Source organism: Macrobrachium nipponense, chromosome 2 (assembly GCF_015104395.2).
Source record: "Macrobrachium nipponense isolate FS-2020 chromosome 2, ASM1510439v2, whole genome shotgun sequence".
NCBI lineage: Eukaryota > Metazoa > Arthropoda > Malacostraca > Decapoda > Palaemonidae > Macrobrachium > Macrobrachium nipponense.
The window spans coordinates 114,809,069-114,836,777 of record NC_087201.1 but is presented as its reverse complement, the minus strand read 5'-3'; the positions used below and the strand labels follow the sequence as shown (position 1 = coordinate 114,836,777).

Below are 27,709 nucleotides of genomic sequence, written 5' to 3'. Positions count from 1 at the left end.
TTGGAGGAATAGTCTGGTCTTTTCGTAAAATAATCCTTCTGCCTTCAGCTTCATTGCTCCCACTCATCTGCCTCCTTGTGTGACTTCCTGCTTCCCTTTCATTGGAGTTCTTTGTTCAGTAAACCCTTATCTTAGCTTGAGTCAAGATTAAGGTTCTTCCTTAATTCCCAGACTAGTTCCTAGCCGTAGTTGATTCATTCATGAAAGAGTTATTTGTGCTGTCTATTCGTATATGCTTGTGACTTTGTTGTTGTCAAGTTCTTTTCTTTACTTCTTGAGGTCATGATTGTTCCCATATCACACAATTGCTTATTGTCAGGTCATTGTTCATAATGTGTGCAACATATTCTGCCTCTTAGACTGCCCCCATGTACAGAAATACCCCAAACTTTAGTTGGAACCTAACTAATTATCATATGCGAGTTCTTCACAATAACACGAACATTTGCGAATCCTCCAGAAACACTGCAAAACCCTGCAAAAGTGTTTAATTTTAATTTATTATGTACATTTTTAAGTTTTAGTCTTTCTGTATAAAATCTTTATTACAAATATATTTTTATTTTTATACATGCATAAATATGATACAAAGGTAATTACAGCGCCTACAGTTAGTGCATATACGTACTTGTACAAGATGCAATACCCATTGACAAAGTTACTGAACATTTCAAAGATGATATCCCTTCAGAAACTGTTTAATTCTGAAGTACATACTAGTACAGTATACTAATTTAAGTTTTCATGCTTTTAAGTGTGAAATCAGTATGGAGATTCTGTGTAAGCTATTTATATTTTTGAAAATGTATACAAAGGCAGTAAAACTATATTTCTCTCTCTCGTACATAGCCCTCACACTTGTATACATGATTTTGATTGAATTTTACCTTCCCCCCTCTGCACCTTTTACAAACATTACATATTTACATACATGTTTTCTTTATTTCATTGAATAGTGTACCTACCTTCGTTATAACAGACTTATGAAGTTTAACTAGTGACGCAAAGAAAACTACTTTTACTCTGAGGGGAAAAAGAAAATGGCATCCCATGAATTTGGGGTAACGTTAGTATAAGTACGAAAATGGATACATATGTGCATAGTAGTTCCTGTAACTTTTTATGCCAACCAGTTATTTCTTTTTTAAGGCGAATATATTAAAATAACTGTTCATATATGGAACAAACCTTCGGTTCTAACATTAGGATAATACTAGCGCCAAGTGAAAACTGGTAGAATTTAAATTAAACTTGTGAGATCCAGGGACTATTGGCATCTATACCAGGTCATGGGGCATGTAGTACCCAGAATGCCTTCGCCGTCCCGTGACCAGCCAGTTACTTTCCTACCACCTTTAAGGTAGGACGTGATTACTTTTTATCTGTTTTAAAGCCGGTTTTAGTTTGCCCAATTTCATTCATTTTTTCACTTTTAATTTTTCTTTCTCTGGGTGTTCTCAGTTTGGGTGTGATCTGCTAGGTATGTGTACGTTATGAGATGGAGAATTTTGCTTACCAACGGAAATTTCTTCGGGTTTGCCCTGGAGTGAGTGGGTTTCCTTGTTCAAGATTTTTAACTTGGTGTCTACATATCCACATCCAACGTGTAGTAGGTGCAGAGAAAACATACATACTATTACTAATCCTTGTTCAGTTTGTCGTGGTTGGTCAATGGAACAGTGGAGGAAGCTTTATGAGAAAGGCCAGTACAAGAGAAGGAGACGACGCCATCTTTGAATGATAAGCGTTGTCGGCTTCTTTTGTATCGGTAATACACCAGACTGCTCCATATGTTTCGTTGCCTGCTTTTGATTTTTCCCATACTTCTTCAGTTTCTTCTAGCGATTTGCAATTGGAAACGCCAGGAGGGGTTTTGGGCAATTTTATGCAAAATTACGCTCCATCATTCCCAATGGCAGGGGGAGGGGGGGGAGCATCGCCAGCTTTGTCCCAGGTGTTGGCTCCCGATGTGCAGAGAATAGAAGGAACGTGGTCGGTGTTAGGCCTACCAGGTGTACCAACTTTGGAGGAGTTGCCGTCTCATTATATGGCGTCGCAATTCCAGCAGGGCCCGACAACATTGAATGTTCCCCATCCCCTTGGCCTGCACTTTATGGGAGCTAATGCCACGGCAACGACAACAACATCAATGTTTCCGGCGATGCAGAATGTTAGAGGTAGTTTTGCAGCACACGCAGGGCTGCCAACAGCAGCAGCTCGGTCTCTCCCTACAAGATTGGTGATGTCACCACCTGCGTCACACGCTGACATGGCAGACACTATGATGGTGCAGCCTACTGCTTCTCTATCTACTTCATTGCTTCCTGAGCTAAATACGCTTTCTGACTCGTTGGTACACACAGTCATGAAGAAATTACAAGATCTAGAGGAGAAGATAGTTAAGAAAGACAAATAGAAAAGACGTGAATCATCATCATCTTCGTCTTCTTCCTCTAGCTCAGCGTCATCGCGAAGTTCAATGACGTCACTGCACGTACCAGTCAAGCGTTGGAGGATACAGGACTTTGTGACTGATCCTCGGGCCAAGTAAAGTAAAGAAGACAGTGGCTGGTAAGCTTAACGCTAACGGACGAAGCCGTTTACAGGTGTCCAAACAAGCGTAAGCATCGACGGTTGCTGGGCTAGTGGCTGCCGCGGAGATGCCAGCAGAGACGACAAAGAGTCTAAGAGAGACTACACTGCCATTGGTAAAATCAACGATGATTGAGAAGAGTTCAACAAGGAATCAAGAACAGATACCTTTTAAAATGTGAAAGGATGAGAGAGCTCCCATTAAAAGGTCGAACAATAAAGAGTTGGTAACCTCTTCTGATACATTGGTGGAAGTCATTGTTCAACTCGATGAGTGATCAAGGCCAAATTCCCCGATGGTCGTTGGAGCCGATATTAATAGATAGAGAGGAAATTAGCTCTATTTCGAGAGAGCCTTCATCTTGGAGATATAGGCGGGATTCTCACTCTAGATCTGCGAGCAGAGAAGGAGTTAAGCCGTCTTGTTCTCCTACTACTATTCAAGATCGAGCTGTCGGCGGCCATCAGAGATCAAAGATGCCATGGTCGTAGGGTCGGACGGCCATGACGCACCCGGACGTTTGTCAGCGGATAGGAGTGAGCTAGTTTCTCTTGTGGCTGAACACAGTACGTTAGAACCAGAGGAATGAATGAATGATTGGAAGTTTTCTGGCATCCTGATATCGAAGGTTAGAACCAGAGGAAGGAGAAAACCAAGAGTTTCTGGCTTTGTAGGCGGAGGTGATTGATTTGATTCGTCAATTCAATAACCTTTTGGGGACCACGGAGACACCTGCCATTATGCTTCCTCTGGGGATTGACATGGTGTTTGGATTGAAAAAGGATAAGGTGTGACATGGTGTTTGGGTTGAAAAAGGATACGAAGGTGTCATATGAATTATTTTGTTCAAGTCATGTAGAGTCCGTTTTACATGTAAATGCACGGATTGCTGGAAGGGATAATTCCTTAAGATCAAATAGATCATTTATTTCCCCCTAATGATGAAACATAGGAAATATTATACGACACCAGTGGTTCCTTGCTATCTAGACAAATTAACCCAGATGTGGTAAGGTTAAGACCTGGATTAACTTTGGATCAAGTTAAGATGTAATGCCCTTCAATGACTTGTCAGGAGGCTGCTACTTTGGAAGCAACAGCTGCTTCTGTCTTTCAGACTGCTTCTTGGTTAGACCATTGGTCAACAGCAGTGGCAAAAATTGCATCCTCAGAAGTAACGAGAAAAGTAGTGGAGTCAGTGTTTATCAGATTGCTACAATCAGGTTCCAAAGTAATTGCGTACTTGACAAATTTAAGTGCCAATGTTTGAGCACATATCCTGCTGATGAGGAGAGATGCAGCTTTGGCTTGATTATGCCACACTGATTTGGATTCCCTGCTAGCAATGCAGAATGGGGATATCCTAGTCGCAGTTGCTGTTGCCAGAGGGCATACTGGAAGAGGCTATAGATAGAAGAAGGATGGACACTAACGACAGATTAGTACAGCAATCAGTTGGGAAATCATCTGGAAGTCAAGCTAATCCTATTGAGGTAAGGCAGCAGGAAATACCTCTTAAGAAGTCAGTGAGACATAACATATCTAATAGAGCAACAAGACCCTCTTCCCCAAAGAAGGTAGCTCATCGGCCCTTTCACAATAGAAACAACAGAGGAAGGGGTATTAGGGGAAGAGGGAGAGGTTCAAGATGATAGGATGGGCGCCTCTCATCTCTCAGCCACACCAGTGGGGGGTTGCCTGGCAAATCACTGGAAGGTGTGGCAGGAATTTGGAGCAGAGCAGTGGGTGGTGGATGTTCTCAGAGTCTGTTATTTGATTCTGTTCAAAGTAACCCCACCCCTGACAGAACAACCATTACTGCACCTTGCTTATGCTCAGGAACCTCAGAAGGCTTATATTCTGCAAGAGGAAGTGAAGAAGATGATGGAAAAAGGGGCTGTTGAACAAACACCGATTCCGTCAAAGGGATTTTACAGCCACATTTTCCTTGTCCCCAAATCCAACGGGGATTGGAGGACAGTAATAGCTCTTGTCAACATTGAATCTGTTTATAAGGAAAACCAGATTCAGGATGGAGACCCCAAAGACAGTTCTACAAGCAGTCAGGGTCAAGGACTTTATGCTGACAATCGACTTAAAGGACACATACTTTCAGATCCCAGTCCATCAGTCTTCCAGGAAATTTCTCCGCTTCAGTCTTGCAGAGAAAGTTTTCCAGTTCAGAGTCCTGTGCTTTGGGTTGACAATGTCTCCTCAAGTTTTTACAAGAGTATTTACAGTGGAACACACACACACACGTATTCGCGGACCTCTGATTCGCGGGTTTCTCACTGGGCCCTGTCTACAATTTATTTGCTGGGGATTTGCCTATTCGTGGGATTTTGCCGGCGAAAATAATCACTAATTAGTGTATTTTTATGTTATTTTCATGACTATATATTTTTTTATGGTACAAAAATTACTTACTAATTTTCAAATATTAATATTGATTAATACTGTATTAGTAAGTTTAGTAAGATTAAGTGATACCACATAATAATAAAATAGTAATTCTCTCTCTCTCTCTCTCTCTCTCTCTCTCTCTCTCTCTCTCTCTCTCTCTCTCTCTCTCTCTCTCTCTCTCTCTCTCTCCTACAGAGATGTGCATTTTTTTTTTTAATGATTTACTATTTTCAAATATTAATATTAATGTATACAGCAACAAAATCAATTCATTAAAGAAAATACTAATGTGACTTAGTAAGGTTTTAGTTTATAAATTTGGAAAATTATGTAAGAATGAAGGAAATCCCAGTCTTCTCTCTCTAGCTCCAGGTACTAAAGCTGTCAAACATATCAAGTTATGGGACCAGGGGGAGGAGCTGTTCGAGTTGATGCCACCAAGTGTTCTCTCTCCTCTCCTCCTCTCTCTCTCTCTCTCTCTCTCTCTCTGCTCGCCCCCCTTCCCTCCTCCTCCCTCTTATCGTCTCTCCTCTCTCTCCCTCCTCTTCTCTCTCTCTCCCCTTCTCTCTCATTTACTGAGACTCAAGAATTTTTATAGTACATGTACTATATGTTTTTAATACTTTCAAATAATAATCATGAATAATAAATTTAATATACTTCAAATTAAAACATATTTTACGGAATAGTTTTTAAGAAATACAATAATCTATTTCATTTTCACTCTTTTAATTAAAGGATTACGCCTCCCTCTCTCTCTCTCTCTATCTCTCTCGGCTCTTACGTCTCTCTCTCTCTCTCTCTCTCTCTCTCTCTCTCTCTGGAAGCGTTATTAGTATTTTCTTAGAGAACAGACAGATAACCACACACACACACACACACACACACATCTCTCTCTCTCTCTCTCTTTTACTGAGATGAAAGAATTTTTATGGTACTAGTATGCAAAATGTTTATTGATGTTTTCTGTTGTTGATAATAATAATAATAATAAATCTGTAATTACAAAATTCGTATGTGGTAGTATTTTAAAGTGATAAAAATGACCTTTCCATTTCACTTAAAAGAATAACTCCTCTCTCTTACTGAGATGAGAGAATAATAATAATAATAATAGTAACAATAATAATAATAACTAATTTCAAATGATTATGGGTAAATCATTTGAAATAAATTATACCCATAATCATAGGAGCACTAGGCACGATCCCAAGATCCCTGAAAAGGAATCTAGAAAAACTAGATGCTGAAGTAGCTCCAGGACTCATGCAGAAGAGTGTGATCCTAGAAACTGCGCAAAAAAAAACTAATTTCAAATGAAGATTTTTCCCTTGTCTCTTTCTGTATCAATTTCCCTACCTTCTCATAATGCCAGTTCTCTCTCTCTCTCTCTCTCTCTCTCTCTCTCTCTCTCTATCTCTCTGAGATGAGATCATTTTTATGGTACATGTATGAAATAAGTTTATTATTAATATTTTCCAATAATAATACCATAATATGTATAATAACAAAACTATAACTGTAATTGCAAAATTCATATGTGAGTTTTTTAAATACAATAATCTTTCCATTTCACTCTTTTAAATACTGTAAGGACGACTCTCTCTCTCTCTCTCTCTCTCTCTCTCTCTCTCTCTCTCTCTCTCTCTCCTCTCTTACCCACAAGATACGTATGTCATAGTGGTAACACTCTCTCTCAGTTCCACGCTGGACGAGTGGTTTTCGAGCTGGGCTGCCAATCCGGTGGTCCCAGGTTCGATTCCCGGTCTCGGTCAACGCGGAATCAGAGAAATTTATTTCTGGTGATAGAAGTTCATTTCTCGATATAGTGTGGTTCGGATACCACAATAAGCTGTAGGTCCCGTTGCTAGGTAACCAATTGGTTCCTAGCCACGTAAAAATATCTAATCCTTCGGGCCAGCCCTAGGAGAGCTGTTAATCAGCTCAGTGGTCTGGTAAAACTAAGATATACTTAACTTAACACTCTCTCTCTCTCTTGGCTGCAAGTGTTAGGAGTGCGTATGTATGTACGTATATACCTTTAAGGGTACTAATGTTTAGGAATACTTTGAAATTATATTAATACTATCTCTAAGGTTAATACATTATTATGATAATAATTTAAGGTAAATTTGATGTAGGATGTTACATAAGGTGTTTCTCTCTCTCTCTCTCTCTCTCTCTCTCTCTCTCTCTCTCTCTCTCTCTCTCTCTCTCTCTCTCTCTCTCTCTCTCTCTCTCTGTTATTGGCTGTTTATATATTTCTAATGGTAAAATGTTTTAAGATGACTTTGAAATTATATTAATAAATTAATAATACCAATTCAATGGTATATTTGATGTAGGATGATACTCTAAGTATACATTAGGTATTTGAAATTTCAAGATAGGCTAATAAGATACCTAGACGACTGGCTGGTGTTAGCAAAGTCCAGAGAAAAAATTACTTCGGTACAGGGTGACCCTTCTGCAATTATGTCGCAGCTTAGGCATTGATAAATCAGGAGGAGTCAAAGTTGGATCTAAGTCAACGGCTGTAAAAGCCTGAGTGTTCCCAGCAGACCAGAAGGTAGAGAAATGCAAACAAGTGGTGAATGCCTTTCTGGAAAAACAAACACAGCCAGCAAAACAGTGGCAGGTAGTACTGGGAATTCTAACTTCCTTGGAGAAGCTGGTACCACAAGGGAGGCTACACCTTCAATCTCTGCAATGGAGTATGAAGGAGTAGGACAACAAACTGACAGTGGAGGTTCCCTTTCAGCAACCCTCCCCGGACCTCTTGCTGTTCTCAGATGTGTCACTTGAAGGTTAGGGAGCCCACATGGAGGAGCTGATGATTTCAGCAAAATAGTGGCGAGGACAGAGAACTCCATATAAACGTGTTAAGAGTTAAAAGCAGCGTTTCTAGCACTTTAGGAATTCTGGGAGAGGGTAAAGGGGCAATCAGTAATATCAGACAACACCACTGTAGTAGCTTTTGTAAACAAGCAAGGAGGCCTCCTATTTCGGCAGTTACACATGATGACAGTTCAACTTCATCAGTGGGCTGTAGAGAACTTAGTAGACATCAGGGCCAGATATATTCCAGGAAAAAGAAACATAGTGGCCGAGAAGTTGAGCTGTAGGGATCAGATCCTTGGGAATGGAGTGGTCCTTGCATCAACAGGTAGTGGACAGAATGCTCATATTGTGGGAAAGGCCAATCATAGACCTATTCTCAACCAGGTACAACAAAAAGTTGGAAGTGTATTGTTCAGTAGTCCCAGACGTAGAGGCAGTAGCAGATGCGCTACAATACCCATGGGGGGGTGGGCTGCTGCTGCTGCTGCTGCTGCTGCATTGTCTGTCATATGTGGTAAACCATTCGAGAGGTTGGAAGTCAATGGTATTCGAGTTTGTTCCAGAATTCGTAGCCAAAACTCAAAACCCATCAGTAGTGAATGACAGATTCGACTCCTTTTTCATACCTTCTCTGGCAGAATTCGTAGGCAATGACAAAGAAGAAATGCTTCTGTGTCCCGTCAGGGTACTAAAAGAGTACTTAAGAAGGACAAGGCATCTCAGGCCGGGGTGGTGGAGGCTGTTTGTAAGTACAGGATGGAACAAAAAGGAAGTGTCCAGGAATACAATATCATTTTGGCTGAGAGAAACAATCAGGAATGCATACATGACAGAAGATGGTCAAATAGCCGAGAGAGGGCTAGAGCTCATGACATCAGGGGCTTGAGCACTTCTTTGGCATTCAAGAAGAATATGTCTGGAGAGAATTTTGAAAGCTGGTATTTGGCTGTGCCAAATAACTTCCACTCCTGTTTATTTAACCCGTAATCGCCGAGCCGGTATTTCCGAAAGTGTCTCCCGTATGCCGGCGGCATTCGGTAGTGAGCGCTGAAGCGGAATAAAGTTTTTTTTTTAAATCACAGGACGTAGTTTTCAGGATTAAGAGTTCATTTTTGGCTCCTTTTTTGTCATTGCCTGAAGTTTAGTATGCAACCTTCAGAAAGAAAAAAAAATATATATAAATATTGGAATATATGACAGCACGAAAAAAAATTTCACTTATAATTGTATACAAATTGCGCTGTGAGCAAAACGGTTACAGCTAATGAGTTAATTATTTTTTCGTTGTATTGTACACTAAATTGCGATGATTTTGGTATACAACAAATTGTAAAAAGATCAAAGCAACACAGAGAGAATATTAGTTTTTTTTTTAAATTTCACCATAAATAGAAATATTGTGTTACAGGCTTCCCATTTGTTGCAAAACGAAGGTAATTGATTGAATATTACTAGACTGTAAGTGTTGTAGCTTACAATTCCAGTTTTTTTACCATTTCAGTCGAATTAAAGTTGACCGAAGGTAGAGTTTTTTTTATTTATCATGATTTATATGAAAATATTTCAAAACTGATAAAAAGCTACAACCATGAGTTATTTTTTGTTGTATTCTACATGAAATTGTGCACATTTTCATATATAAAACTTTATTTAATGGCTAATATAAAACGGTGCAAACATTACAAAAATCTGACGAAAGAATTTCTGATTTTTTCGGCAGTTACCGCGTGGACGTAAGGAAAACTTTTTTTTTTTTAAAAATTCACCTTAAATCTAAATATTGTGCTAGAGACTTCCAATTTGTTGCAAAATAAAGATAAATGATTGAATATTACTAGAATGTAAGAGTTTTGGCTTACAATTGCATTTTTTTACCATTTTGGTAGAGTCAAAGTTAACCGAAGGTTGAAATTTGGCACTTATTGTTATTTATATGGAAATATTTTAAAACTGATAAAAGCTACAACCATGGGTTGTTTTTTGTTGTATTCTACATGAAATTGCGCACATTTTCATATATAAAACTTTGTGTAACGTCTAATATAAAATGGTGCAAATATTATGACAATCGGACTAAAGAATTTCTGATTTTTTTGCCAGTTATGAGCGGACGTAAGGAATTTTTTTTTTTTTTTTTTTTTTTTTTTTTTTTTGTTTTTTTTTTTTTTTTTTTTTTTTTTTTTTTTTTTTTTTTTCCAAAAATTCACCATAAATCAAAATATTGTGCTAAAGACTTCCATTTTGTTGCAAAATGAAGGTAACTGATTGAATATTACTAGAGTGTAAGTTTTAGCAAACATTACGACAATCGGACGAAAGAATTTCTGATTTTTTCGGCAGTTACCACGCGGATGTAAGGAAAATTTTTTTTCAAAAATTCACCATAAATTGAAATATTGTGCTAAAGACTTCCAATTTGTTGCAAAATGAAGGGAAATGATTGAATATTACTGGAATGTACGAGTTTTAGCTTACAATTGCGTTTTTCGACCATTTCGGTCTAGTCAAATTTGACCAAAGATTGAAATTTTGGCACTTATCGTTATTTATATGAAAATATTTCAAAACTGATAAAAGCTACAACCATGCATTGTCTTTTGTTGTATTCTACATGAAATTCCGCACATTTTTATATATAAAACTTTGTGTAACGACTAATATAAAATGGTGCAAAAAAATAATGTCAAAGTGACTAAATTTCTGAGATGTGTCCCTAATGCTTTTTAGTGCGAGAAGAAAGAAATTCGCGCATGCGTGCCTGGGTAGCACTTGTAAACAAAACAACAGCTTGATCCGTGAACTCCCAGCATTCCTCAAGGTGTGTGATTCAAAACTTGTTGCCAAGTAGGCCTATAACTATTTTTCACGAATTTAAAAAAAAAAAGTTTTTTGCGTCCATGTATCATACGTCTTATTAAGCACCCAACAGACAATTTTTGCCAACATTTAATACGTCCAATAGGCGTTTAAGGGTTAAAAGACGTTGCCCATAGCTCCTTGGACACTCTTTCCTTGGGTCCAGTGGTGGCGGCCCAGCAATTGGTATAGCTCATCCGGTACCCCTGAGGGGTCAGTTTGTGTCTAGTCTAAGATGAAGGTATGAAAGTAGAATGACTGAGATGACTGGTCTTTCTTCTTTACTACTTTCTTTCTACTCCTTTACCTACTGGCAGTATGAAGGAGAGTACCATCATGAGCTGGAACAGATGAGGTGGTCAGCCATGCTGTAAAAGTTAAGTATATCTTAGTTTTACCAGACCACTGAGCTGATTAACAGCCCTCCTAGGGCTGGCCCGAAGGATTAGATATTTTTGCGTGGCTAGGAACCAATTGGTCACCTACAGCTTATTGTGGGATCCCAACCACACTATAGCGAGAAATGAATTTCTATCATCAGAAATAAATTCCTCTGATTCCGCGTTGGCCAAGCCGGGATTCGAACTTCGGACCACCGGATTGGCAGCCAAGCGCGAAAACCTCCCGTCCAGCGTGGAACTAGCCGTGCTGTAAAGATAATCTAGATTATAGTATACTTTTCAGTAGCAACACACTCCTCTCGATAATAGGGAGAGAGAGGGGTGATAATAGATCCAGATACAAGGGACAGGAGTGGTTTATGAGAATGGAGAGTTCTCCATCTTCCGTAATGTAATAAACCATGGCATCGTAGGAACACCCAGAGAGGGAAACCAATAGTTTTATTGTAGTGTCTTACCGAACAATTATAGAGCCGTGATTTCCACGAGCGGCAGGATACTAAATTCAAATTTAGCGCGTCGGCGTCGCCAACACTGGTGGTGATGACGTCATATCCCTCCACTCGCGGGAGAACCAGGTACAACTGCCCAGGTGAATTCAATTCTTTTCCTGCCGGCGTCCGGTGAACATCGGTGGTCAGTGCGGTTGGATGACTTTGCTTCGCTTTTTTTCTGTGGATTTGATCTTCGGAATTGGTGAAGTACTCTTTTTGGCGTTGTGATTTTGCTTTTTATTTAGGCGTTGCCATGTCGGATTCTAGTCCGTCGGGAGTTAGGTTTTGCATCTCAGGATGTAAAACTAGATTATCCAAGTTAGAGTATGATTCTCACACTAAATGTGTTAAGTGTAGGGGACAGGTTTGTTCAGCAGATCGAACATGTAACGAGTGTAGTGATTGGACTGATTCTCAATGGAAGTTTTTTAGTTCATACTCGGAGAAATTAGCTAAAGACAGAATTAGAAAGCAGCGCTTAGGGAAAGTAGACTTAGCTCTGCTTCGTCTTGCGATGCATCTGTTTCCTTCTGTTTCTCCTCAAATTGTTATGTCTCCTTTAACTACACCTCCTATTCCTCCTACTAATCCCACTTCTCCGGCTTCCCGTGTAGTTTCTTCCGACACCATTGCCAGTCTGGAATCGAGGTTAGATCAGAAATTTTCGGTACTAGCGAATACGGTTTTGCAACTTGGTAATTCAGTTACGACGTTTTTGGAGAAAGCGGCTTCAGGTAAGAACAAAGGTCACTGTCCAGCTCCCCCGCACCGGGGAGAAGACATACCGGAAGTCCAAGGGAGTCGATCGGGATTTGCCCACAGACAGGCGCCTCTCTTGTTGAGCCTGTTGCGCCTCAACAGGGCTCGGTTAAGCGTTGGAAAGGTGTTGCGGTCAGACGCCTTTCGAATGATTCAAGCGATTCATCTCCGGTCGCGCGGCGCTCTTGGCGAGATTCGCAGTTTCGCGTCCCTTAAAGAGGCGTTCAGGCGCCGATTCTTCGCCTCCTCCAGTCAAGCGGTATAAGGAGCCTGAGAGAAGGGTTGCGCCGCGGCCGTTAGCGGCTCATTCGTCGCCTCAATCTGTGCCTTTTTCGGCTCCATCTACTAGTAGAGATTGTGGTTTTAGCGCTGTAGCTAGCAGCTCTAAGGGTGTTTCTTTAGGCGCTTTTTCGTCTGTTACGCCTGTTTCGCCTCGAATTTCGGCGGCTCCGAGCGAGGCGCAAGTAGTTTTTCCGCCTCCTGCTGAACATTTAGGCTCTTCCAAGCCTACGTTAACTGTTTTTTGATTCGTCTCTGGCGCCTTTGCGCAAGCAGTTTTTAGAGATGTTAAAAACCAACTAAAGGATGAATGAGTCCAAGGGTGGTTCGAAAGCTTCAGATCCGGTTGTAGTTCCGTCTACTTCTTCGGCGGTATCGGAGAATGGAGAAGTAGTAGAGGAGGAGGATTCACATCACCTCTCGTGTTATTCACGTCTCCTTAGATTTCTTCTGGTATCTTATTCCAGATTATTTTGAGAAAGCGGCTCCGCGCTCGCCAACTTCGACTTTTTTGATGAGGATGAAAACTTCAGACCCTCTCCTCCCAAAACTTGTTCTATCTAAAGCTGTTAGACATTCGTTGAAAGAGACTGAGAAATGGATGTCTATGAAAAGAGACTTAGGAAGGCTCTTTTTGCTTACCCTCCCTCTAAGTTGCTTCGTAAGAGGGATAGGTTTTATGTAACTGGGGAAGCTCCTTCTCTGGGAGTTTCTGCCTCCTCCCAGGGAGACTTCTCCAGTTTAATCGACTCCTCTAGAAGATCGGCTTTTGCCGCAGCGAAAGTTTTCTTTACAGCGCCTGAGTTGGACCATGTTGTAAAGAATCAATTTAAACTTTTGGAAGTCTTTAGCTTCCTTGATTGGACTATTGGCGCTTTAGCGGCCAAGATCGAAGGACTGTCCTTCTCTTTCTCAGGAGTTAGCGGAGGATTGGATTGGTGTTCTGGTCCTGTGCGGACAAATCCATTAGGGATGGATGTGATGAGTTAGCTTCGCTCATCGCCTTAGGTACCCTTAAGAAAAGGCAACTTTGGTGCCTCCTTTGCTTCTAAAAGGGTTACTTCCCAACAGAAGTCTGCTCTCTTGTTTGCTCCTTTTGTGAAAGATAACCTCTTTTCAGACGATGTAGTGTTGTCAATTTCGTCTGCGCTAGATAAGAAATCTACTTCGGATTTACTGGCACAGTCTACTAAGAGACCTAAAGCTCCTGTGGAGACTGTTCCTTCGGTTTCTCCGCTGGCCCAAGTGCCTTTTCGAGGGAGAAACCCAAGCGCTTCTTTCGGCCGAAGTCGAATTTGCGACCTCAGTCTAAGGCCTCGGCCAAGGTTAACAAACCTTCCAAATGAAAGCTCGGTTCTTCATGCACCAGTGGGAGCCAGGCTGGCTCTGTTTTGGGAGGAATGGGAAAACAGAGGAGCAGAAGCCTGGGTAGTGCAAGTACTCAAGTTCGGCTATCGTATTCCTCTCGTTTCACCTCCCTCGCTCTCACCTGTGGCCCAATTCCAATTCCATTCCAGACATACTCTCCGGGCTCAGACAAATTTCTGGCGCTAGCCGCAGAAGTGGAAGCGCTTGTTCTCAAAGAAGCGATAGAACAGATAGAAGGGGATTTTCCTCCAGGCTTTACAATCGCCTTTTTGTAGTTCCCAAGTCATCAGGGGGCTGGAGGCCGGTTTTGGATGTGAGCGGGCACCCTGAACTTGCATGTCCAGAAAACAAAATTTCATATGGAGACCACTCGGTCGGTTCTGGATGGTCTCTCTGGACATGCAAGACGCTTATTTTCACATTCCGATACATCGCGAAATCTCGGAAGTACCTGAGGTTCATGTTCGAGGCAAGGTGTTTCAGTTTCCGGCGCTTTGCTTCGGACTAGCGACCGCTCCTCAAGTTTTCACCAGGGTTCTATCCCGATAGGAAGCTGGCTGCACATATTAGGAGTAAGAATCTCCCTCTATCTGGACGATTGGCTTCTCCGGTCGGAATCAGAGAGTCTGTGCATGAAGGACCTTGGAAACAACTCTGGATCTTGCCAGAAAGTTAGGAATTCTGGTCAACAAACAGAAGTCCCAGTTGGTTCCATCTCAGAGCATCCTTTATTTGGGGATGATTCTGAATGCTCAAGTTTTTCGGGCTTTTCTGTCCCCGAAGAGGTTCAAGGCTGTCTGGAGACAGTTCAGGAGTTCTTGGACAAAAAGGTAAGTTCTGCAATCAGTGGATGAGGCTCCTGGGGCAAATTGCCGACAGTCAGTGGAGAAATTTGCGACGTTGGGAAGACTGCACATGAGACCTCTGCAGTTTTTCCTGAGAGCCTCTTGGTGCAGGAAGACACAACCAGACTCGATTACCTTTGCTGTCACAGATCAAATAAAAGAGGACCTAAGGTGGTGGCTCTCTCGAGCAAGATTGGAAGAAGGGTTAGATTTACGACCCATCCTCCCGAACCTACAGTTCTTTTCCGACGCATCGGACACAGGTTGGGGAGCCCTACTGGGAAATCAACGGACTTCAGGAGCTTGGTCGGAGAAGGAGAAGAAGTTCCACATAAATGTAAAGGAAAAAAAAAAACTGTTAGCAATTTTCTTGGGGCTCAGACAGTTTCGGAGCTTAGTAGAAGGTCGAGTAGTGGCAGTGCATTCCGACAACTCCACGGCTCTCTCGTACGTGCGGAAACAGGGGGGGACTCAGTCTTTCTCTCTGTACGAAGTAGCCAAGGATCTCCTCCTGTGGTCAAACGAAGCGAAGGTTCAGCTAGTCCCGAGATTTGTTTCCGGGAAAGATGAACGTCCTGGCGGACGAGTTAAGTCGTCAACAGCAAGTGTTACCTCTGGAGTGGACTTTGGACAACAAGATTTTGTCAGAAACTTTGGCGCCTTTGGGGACGACCGTCAATAGACCTGTTCGCGACATCAAGGAACAACCGTCTTCCTCTCTTTTGTTCTCCAGTCCCAGATCCTCTAGCTTGGTCGGTGGACGCATGCTGTTGGATTGGTCGGGTCTGGAAGCTTATGCATTCCCTCCGTTCGGTCTAATAAGAGAGGTGCTGAACAAGTTCATTTCGCACAGCAATGTAACACTAACGTTAATCGCTCCCTTTTGGCCCAGGAAAGAGTGGTTCCCGGACCTTCTCCAGTTGTTAGTAGACTTCCCCAGACTTCTTCCTCCAGAGAAGTGGCTTCTCAAACAACCTCACTTCAAGAGGTTCCACCAAAACTTGTCCACTCTAGCTCTGACCCCAGGGTTCAGACTGTCCGGGAATCTTGTCAGAGCGAAAGGATTTTCAAGAAGAGCTGCAGAAGCTATCGCTCATTGTAGGAGAGAGTCTTTTAACAAACTCTATCAAGGGAAGTGGAGAATCTTCAGAGAGTGGTGTAGAAGTGCTAAAGTCTCTACTTCTGCGACTCTTTAACAGAAATAGCAAGATTTTCTTCTATTTCTTAGGAACTCTAAGAAACTGGCTCCTTCGACGATCAGAGGATATAGAGCCATGCTCTTCGGTTTTTCGACATCGAGGTTTGGATATTTCCTCCAATTCAGATCTGTCGGACCTCATTAGGTCTTTCGAAACCACTAAGCTCCCGCAAGATACAGTGGCTTGGAACTTAGATGTGGTGCTTAAGTTCCTCATGGGGCCACCGTTTGAGCCTTTGAAGTTGGCTTCACTCAGGAACTTGACTAAGAAGGCACTTTTCTTATTGCACTAGCTTCTTTGCTAAGCGTGTCAGCGAATTGCACACTATAGACAAAAGAGTCGGTTTCTCTCAAGGCAATGCTGTATTTTCGGTATCTTTGACCTTTCTAGCCAAAAATGAGAATCCTTCTAATCCTTGGCCGAGGAGTTTTGTGGTAAGGAACTTATCTGATTTGGTTGGACATGAGGAGGAAGAAAGGCTCTTATGTCCAGTCAGGCTATTAAGCAGTATCTGTTTGCCACTAAGGGTATTAGAGGACAATCTTCTAAGCTCTGGACCTCGGGGTTCAAAATCCCTCTCGTCCTCTTTCTAAGAATGCTATATCGTTCTTTATTAGAGAGCTTATCAGGGAAGCTCACTCGCAGTCGAGAACGACAATCTTTCCGTTCTAGAGTTAAAGCTCACGAGGTTAGAGCAGTGGCAACTTCTTTAGCATTCAGAAAGAATTTATCTTTAGCTTCGATTCTTCAGAGCACGTTTCTGGAGATCGAATTCGGTTTTTGCGAGTCATTATCTCAAAGAGATAGAAACGGTTTTCGAGAATTGTAAAAAACGTTAGGTCCGGTGGCGGTTTCTGGCATGGTGTTGGGAGAAACGGCACAGGGGTCGTCACCTCTATGCTAACTTTTCACCTTGAATAGGTTGTCGAGTTCAAGGGAAGCTGGGGTACTGAGTACCTGGGATACTCACCAGTCTGTTAGGTCAGATTTTACAATGGTTGTGGGTATATATGTTTTTAAATCTGGTGTTTGGTGACAAAATGTTTTGTATGATTGGAATTTCTGGTCTTAGCCCCACAGGGCAAGGGCAATCTTTGTTGTTACTATCCTCCGTCAGTCAGCCTTGACTCGCTTGAAACTACGGAAGGATTCCATCCTGTAGAGGCTAACTTTGGTCAAATTCCAATTCCTCTACAATAGTAAGAAGAGCACCGACCAGAGGCAGTAACAGTCTGCTGTAGCTCTCTTACAGGTAAGGTACAACAGACACCTTGAGTGTTTACTGGTATTGCAATAAAAATGTAAAAAAAAAAACCATTTGAAAATACTAGTGGTCCACTGAATCCCATCTTCCCATAAATGTGTAATCAGCTCTATAATTGTTCGGTAAGACACTACAATAAAAATGAAATTTTCATTATTAAAATGAAGTTTTATTGTATACTTACCGAACAATTATGATTATACCCACCCTCCTCCCCTTAGGTGGACGGACGGGCAGAAAGAATTGGATTCACCTGGGCAGTTGTACCTGGTTCTCCCGCGAGTGGAGGGAGATGACGTCATCACCACCAGTGTTGGCGACGCCGACGCGCTAAATTTGAATTTAGTATCCTGCCGCTCGTGGAAATCACGGCTCTATAATTGTTCGGTAAGTATACAATAAAACTTCATTTTAATAATGAAAATTTCATATTCTCATATATCTTTGGTTCAAGGGTTAATAGTCCATTGTCTTAGAATACATCTAACTATTAGAAAATGGATAAAGGTGGCCAACTCCCAGTCAGTTATAGAGACTTACATCCCACCAATAAGTAAGTCTATCATAATGTTATGTTAAGACCAAAGGTTTGTTCCGTATATGAACAAATGACAAATTTTTAACCAATTTTTATTTTTCATAACTAACAAACCTGAGGTCTTAACAGATAAAGGCCCACCTCTAACCACCCCTCTAGCAGTCTAAACTGGGTTGGAAGAGTAACTGGCTGGTCACAGGACGCCGAGGGCATTCTGGGTACTACATGCCCTGTGACCTGGTATAGATGCCAATAGTCCCTGGATCTCACAAGTTTAATTTTAATTCTACTGATTTCCAGCTTGTCGCTAGTATTATCCTAATGTTAAGACCTCAGGTTTGTTAGTTATGAAAAATACAATTTGGTAGAAAATGTGTCATTTTATATCAAATTACAGTAACTTTAACTTCGTTTAAAAGTTAGCTTAATACTTAGTAAGCATGATTAGGATCATATTTAGTTTTCAAACTCTAGAAGCAAGCATTTATTAGCATTTTTAGAGACCGTGCCAAACTTCCGCAAAACTTCCCCTTGTGCCGCAAAACTTCCCCTTGTGTGAGGTGGTCTGGAACCTAACCTCACGTAAGCTCGGAATATTACTGTATACTTATGCCATCACCTAACATGCATTCCCGTATGTACTCTGCTGCCCCACGTAGTCTGCTTACCTAGAGTACTTGTGTGCTCTTATTCACACGAGGGAGGGACAGGGCACAGTCGACTCCACTTATTCATGGTTCAGGACTCATGGCTTCACCTATTCGCGGATCTATGTGGAACGTATTTTACTGTAAATCTTGAAAAATGCAGCAATGCACAGATTTTTTTATAGAGCAATGTTAACTACAGTGGACCCCCGTATTTGCGTTCTCCAGATTCACGGACTCACACATTTGCAGATTTCTCTCGGGAATATTTCCCCGCATTATTCATGGAAAATTCGCACATTCGCGGTATTTTTCTATGAGAAATATCCACAAATTCCTTTTTTTTTTTTTTTTTTTTTTTTTTTTTTTTTTTTTCAATTTCATCATAAAATGCACTTTTTGTGATAAAACTATTAAAAAACCAAGTTTAAAAGTTTTTAGTGGGTTTTTCTTGAGTTTTAATTAAGAAAATAGGCTGTATTTAGCATTTTTATAGGGGTTCCAACTATTCGCGGGGTTCTAGCTATTCACAAAGGGGGTCTGGTACGCATCTCCCGTGAATACGGGGGGACCACTATAATTATTTTCATGAATAAATACATTGTTTTTATGATAAAAAATTATTACTAATTTTTAAATATTAAGATTAAGTAATACAGTGAACCCCCATATTCGCGGACTCCAGATTCACGGACTCATATTCACAGATTTCTCTCTAGAACATATACCTCTATTATTCGTAGAATAGGGGAATTTTCCGCGACTAAACAAATTTTCCGTGAATAATGCGGGGAATGTTCCAGAGAGAAATCTGCGAATACAGGGGTCCCACTGTAGTAATTTTCATCTAAATTTATTTATTCTACGATAAAGAATGATTAAAATTCAAAATTTGATATGAAATTACAATTTCTTAAAAAGAAATGATGAAATCTCAAAATTCATCATAAAATGACAAGTTTAGAGTGAATGATTCTCTCTCTCTCTCTCTCTCTCTCTCTCTCTCTCTCTCTCTCTCTCTCTCTCTCTCTCTCTTACTAATCATTTTCATCAAAATCTATTTCAACAATAGAAAAAAATAAATGATCAAATGCCAAAAGTCAGTCATAACAAGTTAACCTAGACAAAAAAAATTCTTACTTCATGTTCACCAATGACAGATTTCAAGTTGGCAACTGCTGCCAAAATGGAAGTTGCTCTTCCCTTCGTCTTTAACTTAAGGACAAGCTTTTTAGTTTCGAGAAAATAGGTCTTCCTCTTTGGATCTTAGCAGATCCATACATGATGTGGATGATCAGAATACCTTTTGCAAGATCTGAATAATACGTATGGTGATGATGATGATACAGGAACATTCATACACACTGTACTATGACATCAAAAATGTGTGAGGATGAGCCTCTCCCGTCTTAGCTAATGGTTGAGCAAAAGCCTTCTGAATACACTTTGCAGATCTGATAATACGTATGGCGATGATCAGAATACAACTTTGGCAGATCTGAATTATTAATGTATGACGGTCGATGCTGATTGATTAACCAGGATCATTCATACACACTACACTATGACATCACAAATGCATGAAACGGAGCCTTCCGTCTTAACTAATGGCTGAGCTGGAAATCTTTCTCTCACATTCCCCCCACCCCTTCTCTCAGATACCAAGGAACCCCACCCCACCTAAAATACTTGAAAAGACATAGATTTGATACATTTGCAGTGCATGACTCGCAGACTTTGAACGGCTTCATAGATACAGAAAATCTATTTTTGAGAACTAGCAACTACATAAATGGGGAATCGCACCATTCGAACACATATTTCGGGACCGGACTGTACGTACTACCAAATTAATAATGAAGTTCTAATTAGAAATTGTCATTCTAAAAGGATACTGAACGATAAGGTCGCTGTGAGCGCAATGCAACGTAACCACATATGTTTACATTTTGTTGTTGGCCACTCTGAGCATAAGTTGATTTCAGTGACGTGGAACTATTCCTTAAATAGGTTATTTATTATGAAGGTATGCCAATAATTTTATAAGGTGAGAATGGTTTTATTACCTTTATTGTCAGTAAATATCATAATGTGAATCTGTTCGTCTTTGTTGGTGGTTATCACAAGACGACCAGGTGTAGCCTACTATAAACATCATACATATACCTTGAATAGGCTATTTATATATAAGGTGAGAATGGTTGTATTACCTTTATTGTCAGTACATGTCATAATATGAGTCTTTTCATATATGTTGGTGGTTATTGGATGGTGGCCTAGGCTTACCCTACTGATAAACATATACGCAACACGGACAAGCCAGCGATGCTGTGATTCATACCAGTGATATAGACTGAGAAGTGGTCCAAGGAAAAACCTGTGACTAACTGATCCCTCAACTGCTGATCTGCAACTAAGTGATTCCCCACTGTACTTCCTATGGCTACAACGGGATGGGCAAGGTGAACAGGAGGGGTCCTGCAGAGTGCTCTCCATAGAATTCATTGTTGGGGGACTACATTCCTGAGAAGATCTTAGGGCCCCACCTAATGTACATTTACATCATTGAGGAAGGATCTTCTCTTAAATCTGGAGAAAGACTGCTCTTCCTGGCTCTCTCTATCTTTGGGACAAATTTCAATCTGTGGTCCCCTATGGGTTCTTGTGTTTTAGGAGCCTCGAGTGCATATTCTGAGTTTTCTGTGATTTTCAAACACTCCGGCAACGGACATTCCCAATAATTATTACAATACAGGCGGTCCCCGGGTTACGACGGGGATTCCGTTAAGACGCGTTGTAACCCAAAAATCGTCGTAAGCCGGAACGATGCTCTTGAAAACATGTCCACAGGGAAAATTTCACTACTAATTTTGTAATTTTTCTTAGGGCCGTATCTCTAAAATTATCACTAATTTACTTTTTCATGTGCAACACTGTGTATTCACAAATTACTGTATATTTTCATTAAAATACAAGGGGGGGGGAGAGAGAGAGAGAGACGAGAGAGAAAAGAGAGAGAGAGAGAGAGACCTCCCATAAATACATATATTTCTCCAGAGAAGAGAGAAAGAGAGGACTGTGCAACTATGTTTGTCTGTCTATCAATTCTTTTGCTGAGAGTGAGAGAGATAAAAGGAAGAAATAGAAACACCAAATGTATGACAAGTATCTTGTGGAGAGAGAGAGAGAGAGAGAGAGAGAGAAGAGAGAGAGAGAGGAGAGAGAGACGAGAGAGAGGAGAGAGAGAGAGAGAGTTGTCCTTACAGAACTTGATATATCTGACAGTTTTAAAAGTACCTGGATCTTGAGGAAAAGGTTACAGAGAAGACTGGGATTTCCTTCATTCTTCCATAATTTTTTAAATATAAGCTAAAATCTTACTAATTCACTATGGTATTTTCTTTAATGGATTGATATTATTGCTGTATAAATTAATATTAATATGAAAATAGTAAATCATTTATTTATCATACAAAAAAACATACATCTTTGTAGGAGAGAGAGAGAGAGAGAGAATTATTATTTTTATGGAGATACGAGTTACTGACAGCTATATGAAACATTACATAACGTAATATTCAAAAACGAAGAAGAATTCTAAAAAAATAATACATATTTATTGGCTTCATGCAGTCCGATTTATTTTATATTTTATGAATGTATTTAGTCATGAAAATAAACATCAAAATACACAAATTAGTGATTATTTTCGTCGGAAAATACAGAGAGAGAGAGAGACTGTGCTAAACTATAAAGGATTCTTATCATAGTATGCGTTTTTTAAAAGGAAAAAAAAAGCGTCGTCAACCTCGGAGCGTCGGAAAAAGGAAGCGTCTGCGTCGTACCCTCGGAACAAGGCGTCGTAACCCAGGGCGGATTTTTCAATGAATATTTAAGAAAAAGGCGTCGTAAACCTCGGAACGTCGTAAGCCGGGGACCGCCTGTAATTGGGAGTCTTGCCGAGCGCCTGGATCCCTTGGTTACATGGGCACTTGTTGAGTGCTCGGCTTCATCATATTGCAGAGTACCAGGGCAGGACAAGGCTTGCTCGATTATTGTCTTACAAGAGTGGGGTGTTCTTGCCGAGCTTGGGAATTTTTGCGAATTCTAGTGCTTACCAATCACTCGCTATCATGAGAGCTTGGATAGCAAGACAAGCCTTTACCAGTGCAGATGAGTTTGCTCTTCAGTCCGCGCGATGCAAGATATCGTGGGGTCTGGCCCTCTCAGCTAGAGCTGTTGGCGCGTTGGCAATTGGCAATATGAGAAGTTTGCAGTGTCGAGATATGTATTTACCGAATTATTATGGTAGTAAATAATAGTTTAGAATGATCATACGTACTCTGCGTTGTCTGGGGTTTGTGGCAGCAATGAAACAAACAAAATAACATTTTCCTTTTAGGCTAGTGTTTAGGAAAAACATGAATAGAATCGGCTTTGCGAATTCGTTTATTTTGATATTTTTAGTGATACAATAACTATCATTTGTACTACTAACACAGATCTGTTGAGTTCAGTGTTACCAATTTTGCATTGTTAATGCTAGCTTTCATTTTCTTAAGGTTATTAGCAAGAAAATTTTCAACCTAAGCATCTGGCAGGAAAACTTGCATTTGTTCTCAAATACATTGAGCATATGTATTTGGACATCAAAACTTTTTAATGTCAAGTTGAATATTTCTTTTATTCTACTATGTTTGATATATCATGTAAGAAAAAGGACAAAATCTTGCAAAACCATTTTCAGGAATTGGACAGAATAGAAACATGTTTAAATTGAAAAAGAGAGCAATCAGTTGAAATTGGCTGGGTGGCATTGTTGTGTATGATGTGAACTTTACAGAGCAAAATCTAGCAAGAAATTGCCATTCCCATGTGGCAACACTGGCCTGCCCATGGTTTATGTTATTGAAGTCGGGTTCGCCGCCGCCTTTAAATTGTACCCATATAAATGAGTTAATTATGTGGCATCCAAAAGCCCCGATTCTTTCACTCATGGGAAAAAAGCCGAAACGTCAGATGAAGGTTATTACATGTAATAATATTAACGTGTTATGAAGAAGGGAAGAGATGTTTTACTCAATGCTGCTGGTAGCATTATCTCTATTTTTATTCATCTGATTGCACTGCAAAATCGTCGCCATATTTATCAACATGGATCATTGGTGATTACCCATATGATTTACATAATTTTGATTTTCATACATTCAACTACCTGTCAGATATATACATAGCTATCGACTCCGTCGTCCCCGACAGAAATTCGAATTTCGCGGCACACGTTTACTAAGGGTAGGTCAGGTGATCTACGGCCTGCCGCTGGGTGGCAGGACTAGGAACCATCCCCGTTTTCTAATCAGATTCTCTCTTGTCGCTGGGAAGGTAAACATATGTTTACTTTCCCTCCTGATTTGATTTTCGTGTTTCATCGCCATCGATCTTCTGGGCCGACTTTTACAGGGAAGTACTGGATCGGTGGTTTGGCATACGTTATTAATAACTTTTAATGAATTAACTTCGAAGTTTTCAAAGAATAGAGGATGTGTAACTACCGAAGTTTTCGGTAGACAATTACATAGTTTGCAAGAAAGGGAAATATAAATATTTATTCATTGATAAAGTGTAATAAATGTTAGAATTTGATTGAGGAAAAATAAGGTAACTTCCTATTTGAGGAAGTCAGAAAACATAGAACTAGATATGCTTTCTTTAGAAGCTTTAATAAGCCCTCGTTCTGACAAGCAGTTAGAATATTAACAGACTATATAGTGTTGTTTCTCATCACCTTCCTTACTTCACAGAAAACTACAAATTCATTTGCAATTTGAAGATAAAAGGAATGTAGCTCAAGATACGAGCTATTATAAGGTAAGAAGTGATTATAGTGTTCCCCATTGCAATAGAGGGTGCGTCTGATCGGCTCTGTCTCGCTCCCAGGCCTAGACCTCTTCCAAGCTCCCTGGCCCGGAGGAGAAGGAAAGTCGAAAGCCGTACGGAGGTTATGGAGAAACCCACGATCAGGCGTCCCCTCGGCAGGTTCTGTAGGACGTCCCAGACTGCCAGGGATAGCCATTGGAAAGGCATCCTAATTCAATGTGTTCCCCTTATTATTATCGTCTTGACGAATAAGGAGAAGAAACATTCAACGGCGTAGAGTAAATGAAGATGCAAGATAATCTCGTCTGGCTATCGGAACCTCAGAAGAGACGGAGAAAGGAAGACATCATTCGATAACAGTTGCGGTAGAGGCATTGCCCTATCCGGGTTCGTCCCCCCGTACGGTACGGTTGGACGGGGGGGGGGGGGGGGGGGCTCTATCCCATGGGGGTTTGAAATAGTTATTTCAATAAATTTCTCATCGTACATGTATATGAAAAAATATATCTATTCTGAGAAGAACGAATTAGATATTAAAGAATATTTGTTGATCGAATGAATTATATGGATCTCGTTTAGTGAGTACACATATATATATAACTTTTAAGCTTCTAGCTCCTTGGGCATGAAGCTCCGGTAACGAGGCTCAATGCGCCTAAAGCGTCTGAAATAAGGCGCAAAGCGCCTGAAACGAGGCGCAAAGCACCTGAAGGGCCTGAATATAGGCGCAAAGCGCCTGAAGCACTATGAACCAGGATCTTCATCGGAAATGGAAGTCCTTCTCATTCAGAAGAAAGGGAGGGCAGGGCTATGTCGAAAATGGGAAGTATTGTCGAATTCTAAGCAAGAACAAATGTACAAGAGATCGGAACCTTCCGCACACAGAACCTTCCGCACAAGCGGAACCTTCCAGAAGGCGGAAGATTCCAGATTCGAATAACCTTCCAGACGTACAGAACTTTCCAGGCGAGGATCGCCTTTCAGATGCTCGGAACTTTCCAACAAGAAAACTTTCCAAGGGCGATACGTCTGCTAGGATCCAGGAGTATTCTGATCACGATACTCCTCCTAGGCGCCAGGAGTATCGTGATCGGAACGTGATACTCCTGCCAGGTGCCAGAGGGTGTTTCCGATCACGATACTCCTCCCAGGCGCCAGGAGTATTCGGAACGCGATACTCCTGCCAAGCACCAGGAAGTATTCCGACGAGCACGATACTCCTCCCAGGCGCCAGGAGTATTCGGAACGTGATACTCCTACCAGGCGCCAGGAGTATTCCGATCACGTTGCTCCTCCTAGGGAAAGCAGCGATACTTCTGCCAGGCGCCAGGAGTATTTCGAGCACGATACTCCTCCCAGGCGCCAGGAGTATTCGGAGCGCGATACTCCTGCCAGGCGCCAGGAGTATTCCGAGGACGAGGAGTATTCCGATCGCGATACTCCTCCCAGGCGCCAGGAGTATTCGGAGCGCGATACTCCTGCCAGGCGCCAGGAGTATTCCGAGGACAGGAGTATTCGATCGCGATACTCCTCCCAGGCGCCAGGAGTATTCTAGGCAAGATACTCCTGCTTAGCGCCAGGCACTTTCTCCTACAAGAAGAAGCCTGACAACCGCCAAAGAGTCCTCCAGGCGAAAGGTGAAAGACATTCGAGGCTTCTCCTGATAGGGACGGGAGTGGTCGCACAGGCGGCCGTTGCCCTTGTCAGGATCGTCTTAATGCAATAAAGGCAAGAGCAAGTTCGGCTTTTTCCAGGCAGGGACTCAAGATGTAGCACAGGCTGCCGTAGCCCTTGTCAGGTTAGAGTCGGTACTGCTAAAAGCCCTTCACCTTTCGAAAGGAAGCGCTCTCCTCCGGTTGCTCAATCTTGTCCCAACTTGAGGAATGGAAGATAGAGCAGAATTGTGAGAATTAGTTCAGTATTAGTAAGAGGATATTAAAATCATCTCCTTCTAAAAAATAATGCAACCAACCATTTACAGAAAGAGGGCAATCGTTGGAAGTTGAACAAGATTCGTACGAGCTCTCATTCATTGATTAGAGACTCTTCCAGATAAGAAAGGCGTAAAATACGGACTTATCTCCAAGATAATAAAAGCTGGAGAGATTCTCTTCGATCCTCGGTTGCCATTTGCGATCTCTTTCGACTAATACTCATTCGGGATTAGTGACGAAATGAACGAAGAGAGTAAGATTTCCATTCTTCTCTGCAGTCGGAAAGGAAAGAGTGTCGTAGAAGGCTTGCTGTATACGACTACTGAATGACAAGTCATATACGCATACCATAGTTGCCTTTCTGGTTCGCTACGAATTATCTATATCCTTACAGGTTTTTCCTAGTAAGGACCTTCGCTTAAAAGGTTGTTACGACAATACCTACTCAGCTTCGGTATTTAACAAAGGTTGTTTGGCTTAAATTTGCATTATTGGAGAGCTTTATTGACTCGAGAATAATTTTATTATATCCATTCATTGAAGGGAGTAACTGGCAACTCAGAATGAATGCAGCCAGGCAGTGAACGAGACGGCTGTAATTGTGAGCCAATCTAGTACCATCCGGTTCTCGGTCGTGAACGGTTGGTTACATCTTTCTCTCCTAAGGGATCGAATGCTTCACCGTAGATTTCCCATACAATCAGGGACTTAACCACGAATTGAGGGGATTTTTTTTAGGCAAACATGAATAACATCGTATTCGTTTTGCTAAGGATATCTCTCTGCCTCGGCGAGGTAAGAATGTAGTAGGAAATTCACCTTAAGATAACGATACGGTTTAAGCCTTATGCACACACGTGGTTAATTACAGCGTTCCTACTATCCTTACAAGAGTTTCCTAGATGAATGCTGTTTACCACAATGTGACGGGATTATAAAGGATTTTAATTCGGCAGAGCACTATTTAAACATTTATTGGAAAGAGTTGTCAGACCCTGCGGAAAGTATTCACAGATCTCTTCGCAAGGCAGAAGATGAACGAGCTTCTTATAGATTGCTTCCTTTTCCTCGAAACGAGAGGTAGCAAAATACGCCATCTTTAGTTAAATAGGGGAATAAACTTTAGTCTTTTTTCCCCTAGTTATAATATTCTTAACACTATTAAAATAAAGAAATGGGCGTCAAAGGAAGAAGATGAATGCATCATTTTGGCAATAAAAAGGTTGGATTCACAGAGGTCACGTTCTTCTTTCAGCATGTGTCGGAAGGTTTTTCTAAGAGAGTAGAGATTTTATCGGAATCTATTATAAATATTGGACCTGAAAAACCTATTCACTCTGAGTCTGTCTGCGTGCAGAACTGACCAGAAGTAAATATGAATGAGAGGATTTTGTTTTCAAGGGAAGCTTGA

At 41.1% G+C, this 27,709-nt stretch overlaps 1 protein-coding gene across 13 annotated transcripts in view; it reads left to right on the top strand.

Annotated features, from left to right (window-relative positions):
* The window catches only part of LOC135220920 (heterogeneous nuclear ribonucleoprotein R-like), a 349,809-nt gene that overhangs the window by 92,750 nt on the left and 229,350 nt on the right, over window positions 1-27,709 (top strand). The gene's annotated exons all lie outside the window — the stretch shown is intronic.